The 12,318-nt window shown below is 41.3% G+C and overlaps 1 protein-coding gene across 1 annotated transcript in view; it reads left to right on the forward strand.

Annotated features, from left to right (window-relative positions):
* Positions 1-9,690: 9,690 nt before the first annotated feature.
* The window catches only part of LOC143361404 (uncharacterized), a 38,008-nt gene continuing 35,380 nt past the window's right edge, over positions 9,691-12,318 (forward strand). Inside the window, exon 1 of the mRNA XM_076800770.1 lies at positions 9,691-9,977. The gene's annotated coding sequence lies outside the window, so the exon portion shown is untranslated. The remainder of the gene's footprint in view (positions 9,978-12,318) is intronic.

Genomic DNA, 12,318 nt, shown 5'->3' on the forward strand with positions numbered 1-12,318 from the left:
AATGTTAAGTGATCGAAATGAATTTCTCTCAACGATAACATTTACCAACAAGAGAAAAAATGTTCAGTTACTTATAATCCTTATTTGTAACTAATACGATTTTAGTGGATGAAATACTTGTTATTCCATGACTTTCTCGTTTTGGTTATAACAGTTATGGTCTCTGGTGTAAAGTGGAAACATGTCGCATAATCCGATATCCGGTCGGGTATATCGGGTGAACCACTACTAATCCAATTACAAAACTTATTCATTTTTCATTATTTTTGTATGGGACTTTCCTTTCCTTTTCTCATTAAAATGGCATTAAACACGATATAATTTGAACTGTATTTAGTGGTTTAACTGGCGGTATGTAGTGCACCTTCTGTCCGTGTTGACACGCGCTGTCCTGTTCTACGTTAGGCGCGGTCGCAAGAAAATAGAAGCACTACACGATGTATGTCACAGCACGGACCTGAGGATAGGGCTTAGATCAAGACTTTACTATTATCATAAAGTGTGCTTCTAAATTCTCTATGTTGCTATTACATTCGTCTACGTAAAGCTGTGTGCACGATACAAAATGTAATAGAGAAACAAAAATTAATAAAACATAACAGCCAGTTCAACTTTGCATAAAGTTACCAACAAATAAAATTTCGAGATAAGAAAATGATATTTCTGAATTTTCCGTGTTCCATTTCGCACAACAAAATGCTTTGGATCTCGATTTTGTTTTCGAGAAACTGGCGTGGCCGCTAAATTGTAGCTAACCCGAATCCAACCTCAACTTGGGTCAGAGCTGAGCCAAACCTAACTCAAACAGCCGGGATCAAAGGTCCACAATGTTGTTTGCGAACGGCAGAACGAAGGTTTCCGAAATCGTGGTTCAAAAGCCGGGACCTGCTCCATATTCCTCCACGTTCCGAAGGGGAAGAAAATGGTAGAGGCAGGTGCACGCGAACTCGAAACAGTTCCCGGTCCCGAAAAAGAGGCAAAAGATGAGTATTAAAATTCGCTCGACGGTAGCAGAAGTTACCTGGCAATTTCCGATAATGAGTATCCGCCAACTGGAAAGTTTCGATGCTCTCGTTCCTCGGGAAAAATGTAAAATAGTGTCGAGAGCTTTTCAAATGCTCGCCGCTGGCCCGAGAATTAGCGGAACAGAGAAAAAACGAAGACCGGGGAAAAGGTGGAGAATGAAAAAATTCGACGAGCCGCGAAACTTTTGTGAACAAAATTCGTGCGAATTTCACGATCCGAAAATGATCGCGGCATTCCACGGTTGAAGTTCCATTTCCTGCAACGTCCACGTCTGACATAGCTGGACAAGGCATCGCTCGCGAAGACGGCACGTTTTATCGATGCCAATTTAAAACTACTTTTAAATTATTTGAACGTAATACAAAATTTACATTACGTTTTTACCTCTTAACCCCTTGCCTCGCAATTTGATTCCAAGATTTCAGATTAAGGATGTCTCTAAATAGGCAACAATGGAAAATAAAATAATTGATATTGCCTCAAGCTCGATGTAAGTTAACACTTTGATCGCCAAACTAGAAACCCCAAAAATTCCATAAAATCAAAGTAAGTTATTTAATGAAATAAAAATTGCAAAAAATTAAATATATGATATTGAGTAATCCTCCAACTTTCTTGCATGTTACAGATCCTAATCAAGTTTAGTACAATGAATATATTAACGTAAAAATTCATTTGAAAACCTGCACAAATAATTCCGTCACCCACATATGGGTGACGTGGCATTCAACGTGTTAAAAAGTAATTAAGTTTGACGTCCGAGGTATATTCCGTCTCTGGAATAGAAATGGTAAAACTACACGAGGAATTTTTATGAATACGGATAAAATTTATAATTGTTCGACCGTAGAATTCGATGCAAATTCAGAAAAACTACAATAAATTAAAATATTGTTTTTCTCGGGATTGGTTTCGGGAAATCGAAAAATAAAATACGGCAATATTTAATTACATTAAGCTGTGCAATTTACCAGCTTCCTACGAGCGAATACAGTTCCGCAGTCTAGAAATAATTAAGTAAACCGGTCTCTCTGGCAGCACAAAGCAAACATATACCGTGTAAAGAAGCGAAGTAAAACGAACATATTCAACAAAAAATAGTCAGAATTTTCAGTCGACGGATTTAGTAAAAGAATCCATAATGTTCACTAGAAATAATATCACTGTACTACGAAGTAAAAACTTTTCAAAAATATTTTAGAAGAGCAGTCGTTTCAAACGTGCACCGAACGCTACGCGCAATACAGTACAATGATTTATTACATCGTATGCCAGCTGCCGTTCGTCTGTTCGCGAATATTTATGAAAAGATTTAGCATGTATCGATCACGGTTTCACGGAAGAGAGAAAACTGGCCGTTACGGACGGTTGGTTTCTTCCACGATTTTTTCAAAGTTGCCCCGTTTAATCCTCGAGCGATTCTTTTTGTTGTTAGATAAATGCGCGAGGATGGCGACCCTTGATCCCAACTAAGTCGTGTGGTCTGTACACGCACCCACACAAGCACACGTACATTCGTTCCCGTTTATCCTACATATTGCCCCTTTCTATTCCCACCGTACCAATTTTTCACGATACTCGCGTGTGCGCCTTCGGTATTATTTTTCCTCGTCGCACGTGTCTCCGAAGTCGAGCGGTCGGTTTTAACAATTTTTACCTGCAACACTGTTTATTCCCATTCCGCCATCGCGTTTCTTCCGCTTCCTACGCGTCTCTCCAGTTTTTCCCTTGCAGTTTGTACTACCACCGGCTATTTTGCAACGCGATTTTTCAACCAACGTAAAAAACTGCAAGCACAGTTTTCAATTCGATGGAACGATCCAGAGTTTGCATCGACAGCTATTCGTCTTTCGACGGAGTAGTCTGATTTTCGAGGACGTTTTTGCACGAATTTTTAGGAACTTATTTCATAGAATTGTTCTTATCTCAATTTCCTCGGATCGTCCCACAAGCGATACTAAATTAAATTGTAAAAAAAAAACTCCAAACTTACAAGGGAAATCGCTCAAGTGTAACACACCGATTTTAATGAAATTTGTACAAGATATAGTTTGCTGAAAAATATTTGACATGTATTTTTTATCCATATTTAGAGGGTGAAAATAGGCCCCAAAGTTGGGTGTGAAAATCCGATTTTTGCTAATATCTCGGGAACTAGACTTTTTTTTTAAAGTGTGTTTTCGATCAAGTCAAGTCTGTTTTCGAGTCATATAAAAAGATTTTAGAAAATTTGTTCGTTCAAACAATATTTAAAAAATTCATCTTTTTCGAGGGTGATGTCCCTTGTTAGTACTAGTCTCTTGTATCCTGCACAGAAGATTACATCTGTAATTCTGGAAATCAAATGGAGCTTGTACAGTAAGTTGAGTAAGCAAGGAAAATGAAAAACTTAAGACATGTCACTTTTTAATACATGGCCTCCGATTACCATATTCCCCCTTGCGACGTAAACCTAGAACACAAATCCTGAGTAGTTCTATTTGCAAGTCCGACCAGAGTCAATACAGAGTCCCGATTCGAAAAGCCAAGGTTTATTAGATCAACAGCTGCGCTGCTCGCATGTCGCCAGACATCCATCCGCCGAATTAGGATCACCCTCTACATCTTTAGCCGCGTCGTGCTCGTTTCCCTCTGTAATTCGTCCGCGTCTGGTATCCTTTATTTACTCATTCGCTCGTTCTCCGTCTCGCAATTTTCCGGGCCCTCACTCGGATACCCTCTCGTCAGTGGATCGATCTATCTCGGTCTCTCCCTCGATCTCCGCACCTTATCCACCCTCCTCGCGCGTCTCTCGTTTCTCGATCGTCGTCCTCGTCCGCCCTCCGCGTTTCTGCCGCCCGTCGGTAGCCTTCTTGCACCCCAACTGCCCCCCGTTTCACCCCCCGCACCATTTTACCACCCACGCACAGCTCTCGGTATCACCATCCCCCGGTTCCTCCCTTACTTTTACTCTCGGCTTTCCGTTTCGGCCCTCCCATCCGCTGTTTCTCTTTCACCGCCCCTTTTATTCGACTCCGCTTTACGCCTTATTCCCACTTCACCGCTCCAGGGATCCAGGGATCCATCTTCCCCTGTTACTCACCATTCCTCCTCCTCCTCCTCCTCTTCTCTCGATCCTTCTCTATTCCCATCGCGCGTTACGCGTTTCCCTGGTCATCCCTCTTTTCCATTTCGCCTTTACTCCCTCCCCGAATTCCGCCCGCTGTTTTCCCACGAGTTCACCATTCCTTTATTTCAACCGAAGGTATACTGCTCTTCGGAGAGATTAATCTAACGACCCCTTTTTTCTTCCTCCGGTGCTGTCTTTGCCACTTATAAACGCTTTTCCTCGTTATGGAGCCGCTCATTATCCAACTTTTATGCCGCGTTCACACCTCCGCTGACTCATCATCGACTTCTCAGGACTTCAGAACCCCGAAGATGTCGGTCCGCGTCGTTCCAACGTGTATCAGAATTTCAATTCCCGAGGAAGGCAAAATAGTATTCAATCTTCGTCCCCAAGTTCCTCTGCAGGATTTCACCCCCGGAAGATTGGAACTTACACGGTTCTATATAGCAGAACAATTGCGTGAAAACCCCGAAACAGTGTTCAACCTCCATCTACACCCTTAAATTCCTCTTCAGGTCTCAGCACCCCTAAAAACCCGGGTCCGCATGGTCCTATCGAGCAGAACAATTTCGATAGCCCAAAAAGCAAACTAGAATGAAAGAGGTCAAGCGTCTTCGCCGCTCAAGGGATCCACCTTTCCCCGTCCGCCTCTCTCGATCCTTTTCTTTTCTATTCCCATCGCGCGTTACGCGGTCCCCTGGTCATTCCTCTTTTCCATGTCGCCTTTATTTCCACCCCGGATTCCGCCCACTGTTTTCCCACGAGTTCTCCATTCCATTATTCGAACCGAAGGTCCCGCTCGTCGAAAAAATTAAACCGTTGACCTCTTTCTTTCCGAGGTTTCATCGACCGTCTTCTTCCGATGCTCCCTTCGCCGCTCACAAACACTTTCCCTCGCTATAGAATCGCTCGTTATTCAACTTTTACGCAGCGTTCACTCCTCCGCTGACTCCTTATCGCCGGCTCTTTGTCGCCTTTTTTAAAGGATTTAATGTCCGCGAATGCTTTCTGAATCTTGCGATAGCAGTTCGCTGGATTCTTCGTGTTCATTGTCAGGAAAGCATTGTATTTAACCCGTTGGCTTACGATGTCGAGTCAGTCTCGTCGCGAATACTCCGAACACAGTCCGCATAGTATATTTATGTTATTCGTTTCCTTTCAGTCGAAGTATAATTGTATTTTTTTTTTTTTTTTTTTTTGTTAACAGTTAACGATTAGATTAACCCCTTGACGTACGATTTTCTTGACAGCTACGATAATTTTAAACAATCTAACAGATCGGGAAAGATTTAATGCTTAAATATTGTTTGGAAAAGAATAGAATCTTATTTCGTTTCGGAGGAACATTTACTGCTTAAATATAATGGGGGTTGGGACGCTTTTGGCGATTTTAAATTAAAATTCAGAAAAAATAAAATTAAGATTCACAGATTTATTTGATAACTTTTTTTCCATTCTGCTCTATCACTTTTTGCCAGTTTTGAGGTAACTTATCGTGTTATTGAGCAAACCCATGAATTTTAATTTTATCTTCGAATATTAATTTTAAAATGCCACGAACTTTCGTTCCATTATCTATAATACACAGTCTTTTACTTATGTCAAAGTTTACGGAGATCTACTGTATTGCATCTCATTTCAACTTTAAAGTAGCAAACCGTTTTTTATAGAGTAAAAGAATACAAAAAACTTAACCTAGTTATTAGTTTGCATCAGAAGGCCAATACCTGTTAACTTCACGTCGTACAATTTTTTTTCTAGATACGGAAAAAATTGGATTACATAGGATTAACCTACTTTCGTATTATACTTCTATCGTTTAGCTCCAGATTTTCTTTTTTCCCCAATTTTACTCTATATCTTCACCATAATTCGGATCGCGGATTTTGATAGAGATACTAATTTTTAAGAAACTTATTTCGTTTTTTATGGTTTGTATTATCATATTGATATCGTAGAACCCATTTTTAAAACGAACTCTATAAAATTGTTTACATCGTTAACTTCTACGTATTTGCAAGTGCCATGAATGCATAAAATTTCTTTTTATGTTTCATCGGTATAAATGGTAGTATTCGAAATGAGAATTCCTACGTGAAGGCTATGATTGTAATTGCGAAGTTCCAATTCCTCTGTCTAAAGTTAATAACTCGACCTCCTGCGGCATTTTTGATTCCGTTTCTCCTTTTGAAAATCCTGCAGTTTCCTGGAACAACCTTCCCTGTTTCACAGCACTCCGTTGGTTTCGTAACCGAAACTACACCAATTTTATTCACCTCTCCCTGTCGTTACCATGGAGCATTTTCCCCTCTACATTTCTCCGTTCGTTTCACTTTTGTCTATTTTCTTTGCTATTGTTCTTACATCTGACCTCAGCCTCTTCAATCTTTCTCATTTTGCTGTACGTTCTGTGCTCGTTCGATTTCTCCAGTAATTCATACTCACTTTCTTTATACTCTGTTTATATTCACAAAGAATGATCCTGAACTCCGGAAATTCAAAAAATTATGAAATTTTGGGGACACGTTGTGCATATGTCGGTATGTATTATACGTTTTTTTTTGCTGCCTGTATTCACTTTAAGGTGGTAAAATCAACCCCTGAAAATTCGGCTATTGTTTGTTTTACAGTTCGCAAATTGTAAGGGATAGGGAAAATGTATCCAGACAAAAATGGTTCTTTTCAGTAAGGGCTACAGTCTGGTAAAATATTTATCAATTGTTGATATAATTAGAAAAAAAATTTTAAAATAGCCGAATTTTCAAGGGTCGAACAATTTAAAGTGCTTTTGTACTGCAAAAAAAGAAGTAATATATACCTACATATTCACTTCATGTCCCTACAGTTTAATAATTTTTTGAATTTCCGGGTTCGGGATCATTCCTTGTCAGTAGGACATAATTCGTTCCGCAAATAGTCGTTTAAAAAGTAGAACTTGCAATCGTACAGTAAATGACGTTTTTATACTACTTTTTGATAACAAATGCCACAATACCTTAAATAAACTCTGAATGAAAATCCATGGGTTTACAAGAAATATATTTAATAATATTCGCTTTGGAAATAGATTTATTTAACGAAATAGCTATTAATAAGTTTGTTTAGACGAGCGTACAAATCATGTTCATTAATTCTGCACGATAATGGCAGCCGCTGGTGATTAATTTTGGTAGCATCCGGTAGCTGCAGCGCTAAAACAAGAATACAGTTATAACAGTCTCTTGAAGTGCCATCAACATTCTAACTCTGCAAGATCAATTTTCATAGGACTCAAAGCTGCCATGAAATCCTTCCACTTGTCCGCTTGAACAAAATCGCTTTACGACGGACCTTTATGCATTTCTACCGTAAGTTAGACAGAACGAAATACGATAATCCAATAATATCAATCAAATTTAACGTAACGTTCATTTCAATACTAATCATTCTCTTAACTATTAAACTGTCGAGTCGTATGCAAACGATAAAAAGTTTACCTACTACGAAGCAGAAATTAATCTCTAGGCAGAAATATTTAAAATTAAATTTAAGCAGACTTCAGAAACGAAATTATACTTCAATTCCACAATTCTACGTTCGCAAACTTCACTAACTTTCCAGTTTTACCCTCCCCCCTTTCCTTGCGCCTTTATCTCAGCCTTCATACGTTCCCCAGAAATAGCAGTACAATATAAAAGATACCAGAATACTTGTCCTATTTCCGCTCTGCACTCGAAACCGACGAATCTTGCTTCATTTAGAATTTCATATTTTAATCTCTCCGTGATGTAGCCCGATTTTGATATCGTCGCACACACCTACCCTGTGTCGCAAAAATTTGTAAATAATTTCGATCGTTACAGGTTGGAACTCTAGAGTGTCGTAGTCTTCATCCCCAAATTCTATTTCGAGCCTTTACATCCCCAAGAACCACATACAGTTCATACAATCCTGCCAAGCACAACAATTCCAACACCCAAAAATCCGAAAACAGTAATCAAGCTCCACCTACGCCCCCAGACTCCTCTTCAGGCTTTCACACCCACAAGGATAGCAATCCACGCAACTCTACCGTTCACAACAATCCCAATCCCCAAAAAAGGCAAACCACTATTCAATCTCCACCTATACCGCCAAACGGCTCGACAGGCTTCCACACCAACAAGGATACCAATCCTCGCGACTATGCCGTTCGCAATAATCTGAATATCCAAAAATGCAAAACAGTAAGTAACTTTCACCGATTCGACACCGCCGGATTCCTCCTCAGGCTTTCACACCCCCTCAGGCTCTAATGCACGGGATTATACGAAGCACAACAATTCCAATACCCAAAAAAGCAAAACAATTCGAGTCTTTGGGATGTTCCTGAATTTCTCTTCAGGATGTCACAGCCCCAGACACCAATCCACGCAATCCCACCAAACACAACCCAAAACATCCCAAACAGCAATCGACCTCCACCTACAGCGCCAAACTCCTCCACAGTCTTGCACACCGACAAGGACACCGACCCACGCGACTCTACCGTTCAAAACTAGTCCGAATATCCAAAAAAGACAAATCACTGAGTAACCTTCACCGATCCTCCTCCCCTGAATTCCTCCTGAGGCTTTCACACCGACAAGGACACCAATCCACGCACTCTACCGTTCACAACTGATCCCAATCCCCCAAAAAAGGTAAACCACTAAGTAATCTCCACCGATCCTCCACCCCCGAATTCCTCCTAAGGCTTTCACACTCCGCCAGACTCGAATCGACGCAATCGCACCAAGCACGACAATCCCAACACCCAAAAAGTCGAAATCCGTAATCAACCTCCACTTACACCTACAAACTGCTCCTCAAGCTTTCACACCTACAGGGACACCAATCGACGCAACTCTACCGTTCACAACAATCCCAATATCCTAAAAAAGACAAAACAGCATCGAAACCCCCGGCGTGTCCTCCCGCTCTTCATCCCCCAATTTCCCCAAGCAATCTTCCAGCCTTAGCGTGTCCCTCTGGCGTCGCCGCATCCCCCAGCTACCCCAATTTTTCCTTTCAACCTCAGCCCTTAAGATTCTCGGCGGCCGAAGAATCGCAGCCCGTTTCTGTCGGTCGCACGCTACTGGGCGTTACGGTCCATCCCTCCCACAGCTTCTACTCTCCCGAACTCGCCCTCCTATACACCCTCTCTCACGCTTGCTCTCTCTCTTTCTCTTTTCCACACGCCCTCTAGAGGTCTCTCTCTCTCTCTCTCTCTCTCTGCCTTTTCCACCCTCCCTGTAGGGATCTCTGTTTCTCTCTGGTTCGCAGTCTAGCATTCTCTCTCGCTCCCGACGCGACAGCTCCACGCACTCTCCGACACTCTCGTTCTCGGTCCCTCCACCGGCATCCCGGGCGGTTCTCGCTCGGTCCTGCGTGCATTCTCCTCGGTCTTTCCCTGTCTTTCCCGCGGTTTCTCTGTCGGGGAAGCCGTGGCAACCGTTCGCTCTCTCCGCGCAGACCGCTTCTCCTTCTCGTTATTAGACGAGAGCGGCAACATTCTGGCGGACGTCGCGCCGGGGACGTTCAGTCGCGACCGCGTACCCCATCCGCACTGTTCGTCTCGTTCACCCGGACAGATTTCCCGAGCGGAAGTCGTGGCTATTCTACAGGCGAATACGATACCGTGAAACCGTACACGACGTCTGACCCTGCTCATCCCCCGGCCGCCCTCCGACGTCCACCACCGGCGAGAGTATTCCGAGCTAGGCTCCGAACAGCGAGGCGCGACCTTTTGCACCTGACGTTTAGCCAGCCAATGCTCTCGCGGCTACCCCCCAGCGGACGGTAGAGACGTCGACACCGGGGAACCTTGTTTGATTACGCTAAGGTGCGTACCTAAATGTGTGCCGAACCCTAGCAAGGTGGAAGAGCCGTGGGTGGGTCGAACCCGCGAAGATCTTTGCGAACAAGTGGATAACACGGGTGTCCGATAGATAGGGATCGCGGATTTCGACCGGCTTTTAAATTGTACCGCCATTGCTACACTCCGGGGGTGTTTGACGTGTTATTGGTGCTGTTTGGTGGATGGAATTGTCCTCTGGGAGGATTTAGGGGTGCTGTTTCAGCAAATATAGTAAAGCATACAGAGAGAATTGTCAATTGGCTATGGTTCGGTCTGTGTTTTTTGAACAGGAATGTTTGAGGTGTTTTCTTTTCTTGCTGGTGTTTGTTGATTGGGAATTGTATATTTAGTCTAAGCGAAATGATTAGCGGAATTGACAATCGAGTCGAATCTTATGGGAATAATCTTAAGGGAATATGCATCTTGGAAAATGAAAATAATTGATTGGGTATTGTGTTTTCAGTGGAATTCTAGCTTGGGCGAGAGAAACTTTGGAAAGCTGTCAATCAAGTTCGGTCCAGTATCTCAGAAAAGAGAAATATTTGCGCGTTGTTAGTGGTATTAGCTAATCAGGAATAACGTTGTCAGTATAATTGCAGTGTTATTAAATCTAGTATTTTCGAAAAGAAAAGAAATTGCGATGTTATTAGTGGCATTAGTGAACCGAAACCTACCGAGCCTTAAATGTAACGGGTATATGTTGCCTTATGAAAATGACAAGATTGAATTGATTTTGATTTTGTGCGATTCGTATCTTAATATGTATTCAACTAAATACATTTGTTTAATCATTTCCCACGAAGGCAGTTTTATAATTTCAATAACTGCAAAATAGAAAATCTGTAACCGGTCATTTTATGGTGGTAGGTTTAGTGCTAACAAGAATTATATTTCTAGTAGAATTTGTCTGTGTAGTTTGGAAAGGAGCAGTATTTACAGAATTATAAATCGATTCCAATGTAATACTTTGGAAATACGCATCTTGGCGAAGAAAAATATTTAAAATGCTGTTGATAGTATTATTCAATCATGAATTATATTTTAGTTATGTAGCTCGGAAACGAGAAGCGTTTGTATAGTTGTGAATCTGTTCCAGTGTAGCACCTTGACAAACAAAGGTATTTATAGTATTATCGGTGACATCAGTTGATCAGGAATCGCGTGTTGAATTTAATTTAGCCGTATACTTTGATAAAGGGAAATATCTGTAATGTTGAGAATCCATTATGAGTCAGATATAGGATCCAGTTCGGCCATGTACCTTCAGAAAGAAATATTTGCAACGTTACCGATGGTTTCGACAATTGTGAATCGTAAATTGGGCACAGTTTACAAAAGTCCAGATGAAATGTATAACCAACCAAGTGCAATCTAAAAATCAAGAGTTCTTCTGTCAGGGTGTTTATTACTGTCGACAGAGAAGTGCAAAATTAATGATCGCGGCTGAAAGGTTCATCATGTACCACTAATTATTTATTCATGAAATACCCTTTCCACTTCTTTGTAACAGTAGAATCGCCGAACAGTAAAAAGTAATTAATTCGTAATACATTACAAAAATAACAGAGCTTCGTTTATTTAGTTTTAACGGAATTTTCATTACGATATGCGTCCAAATAAATTGACAATTTTTTATAAAAGCATCTCAACAATTGCCAAAGAAAGAATTCTGACACACTGCAGCCATTTCGACGGATAAAGTAGTTTCTGTATTATGGGATAAGTTTGGTCTAAGTATAAGAACACTACGCGAATACCTACAATAGCGGAGAAGTGAATAACTTTTTTGCCGTTGGATTCCTCGAGGGCGGACATGGAGAATTGTGTGAATTCGCGAATGTGGCTCGAGTTCCATATGAATTAAGCTAATTGCACAAAGAGAAAAAGCGACGATCTCATACCATTATTTATGATACTCTCCCGGAGCTTTCTTAAATTTTCAACCGGAGATTTTTAATTAGACGCGACTCTAATTCAAACGTATTACTCGAACGAACCTCGGTGTGTACTCGGAGACGTTGTATCAGGGTAGTAATATCGTTGGAGGATTCTTAAACACGGAGAGCGTAATATGGACTGATTAAATAGAACGGTCAAGAGGTAAACGGTTTTATTAACCATTAGTTTCCTTGATAGTATGCGGAGAAGATTTACATTTGGTAATTAATATTTGTCGAACGGTCTGAGAGCGGGGGAGGTGAAAAGTTCGATCGATGATAAAAATTCAAAAGATGTTCTCGCGCGTTTTATTTCGCCGTGACGATTTATGATGGATCGGTAACTCTAGCCGAAATAGAAACATAAACCCAATGAAGATATCGGGACA

Source organism: Halictus rubicundus, chromosome 15 (assembly GCF_050948215.1).
Source record: "Halictus rubicundus isolate RS-2024b chromosome 15, iyHalRubi1_principal, whole genome shotgun sequence".
Lineage (NCBI taxonomy): Eukaryota > Metazoa > Arthropoda > Insecta > Hymenoptera > Halictidae > Halictus > Halictus rubicundus.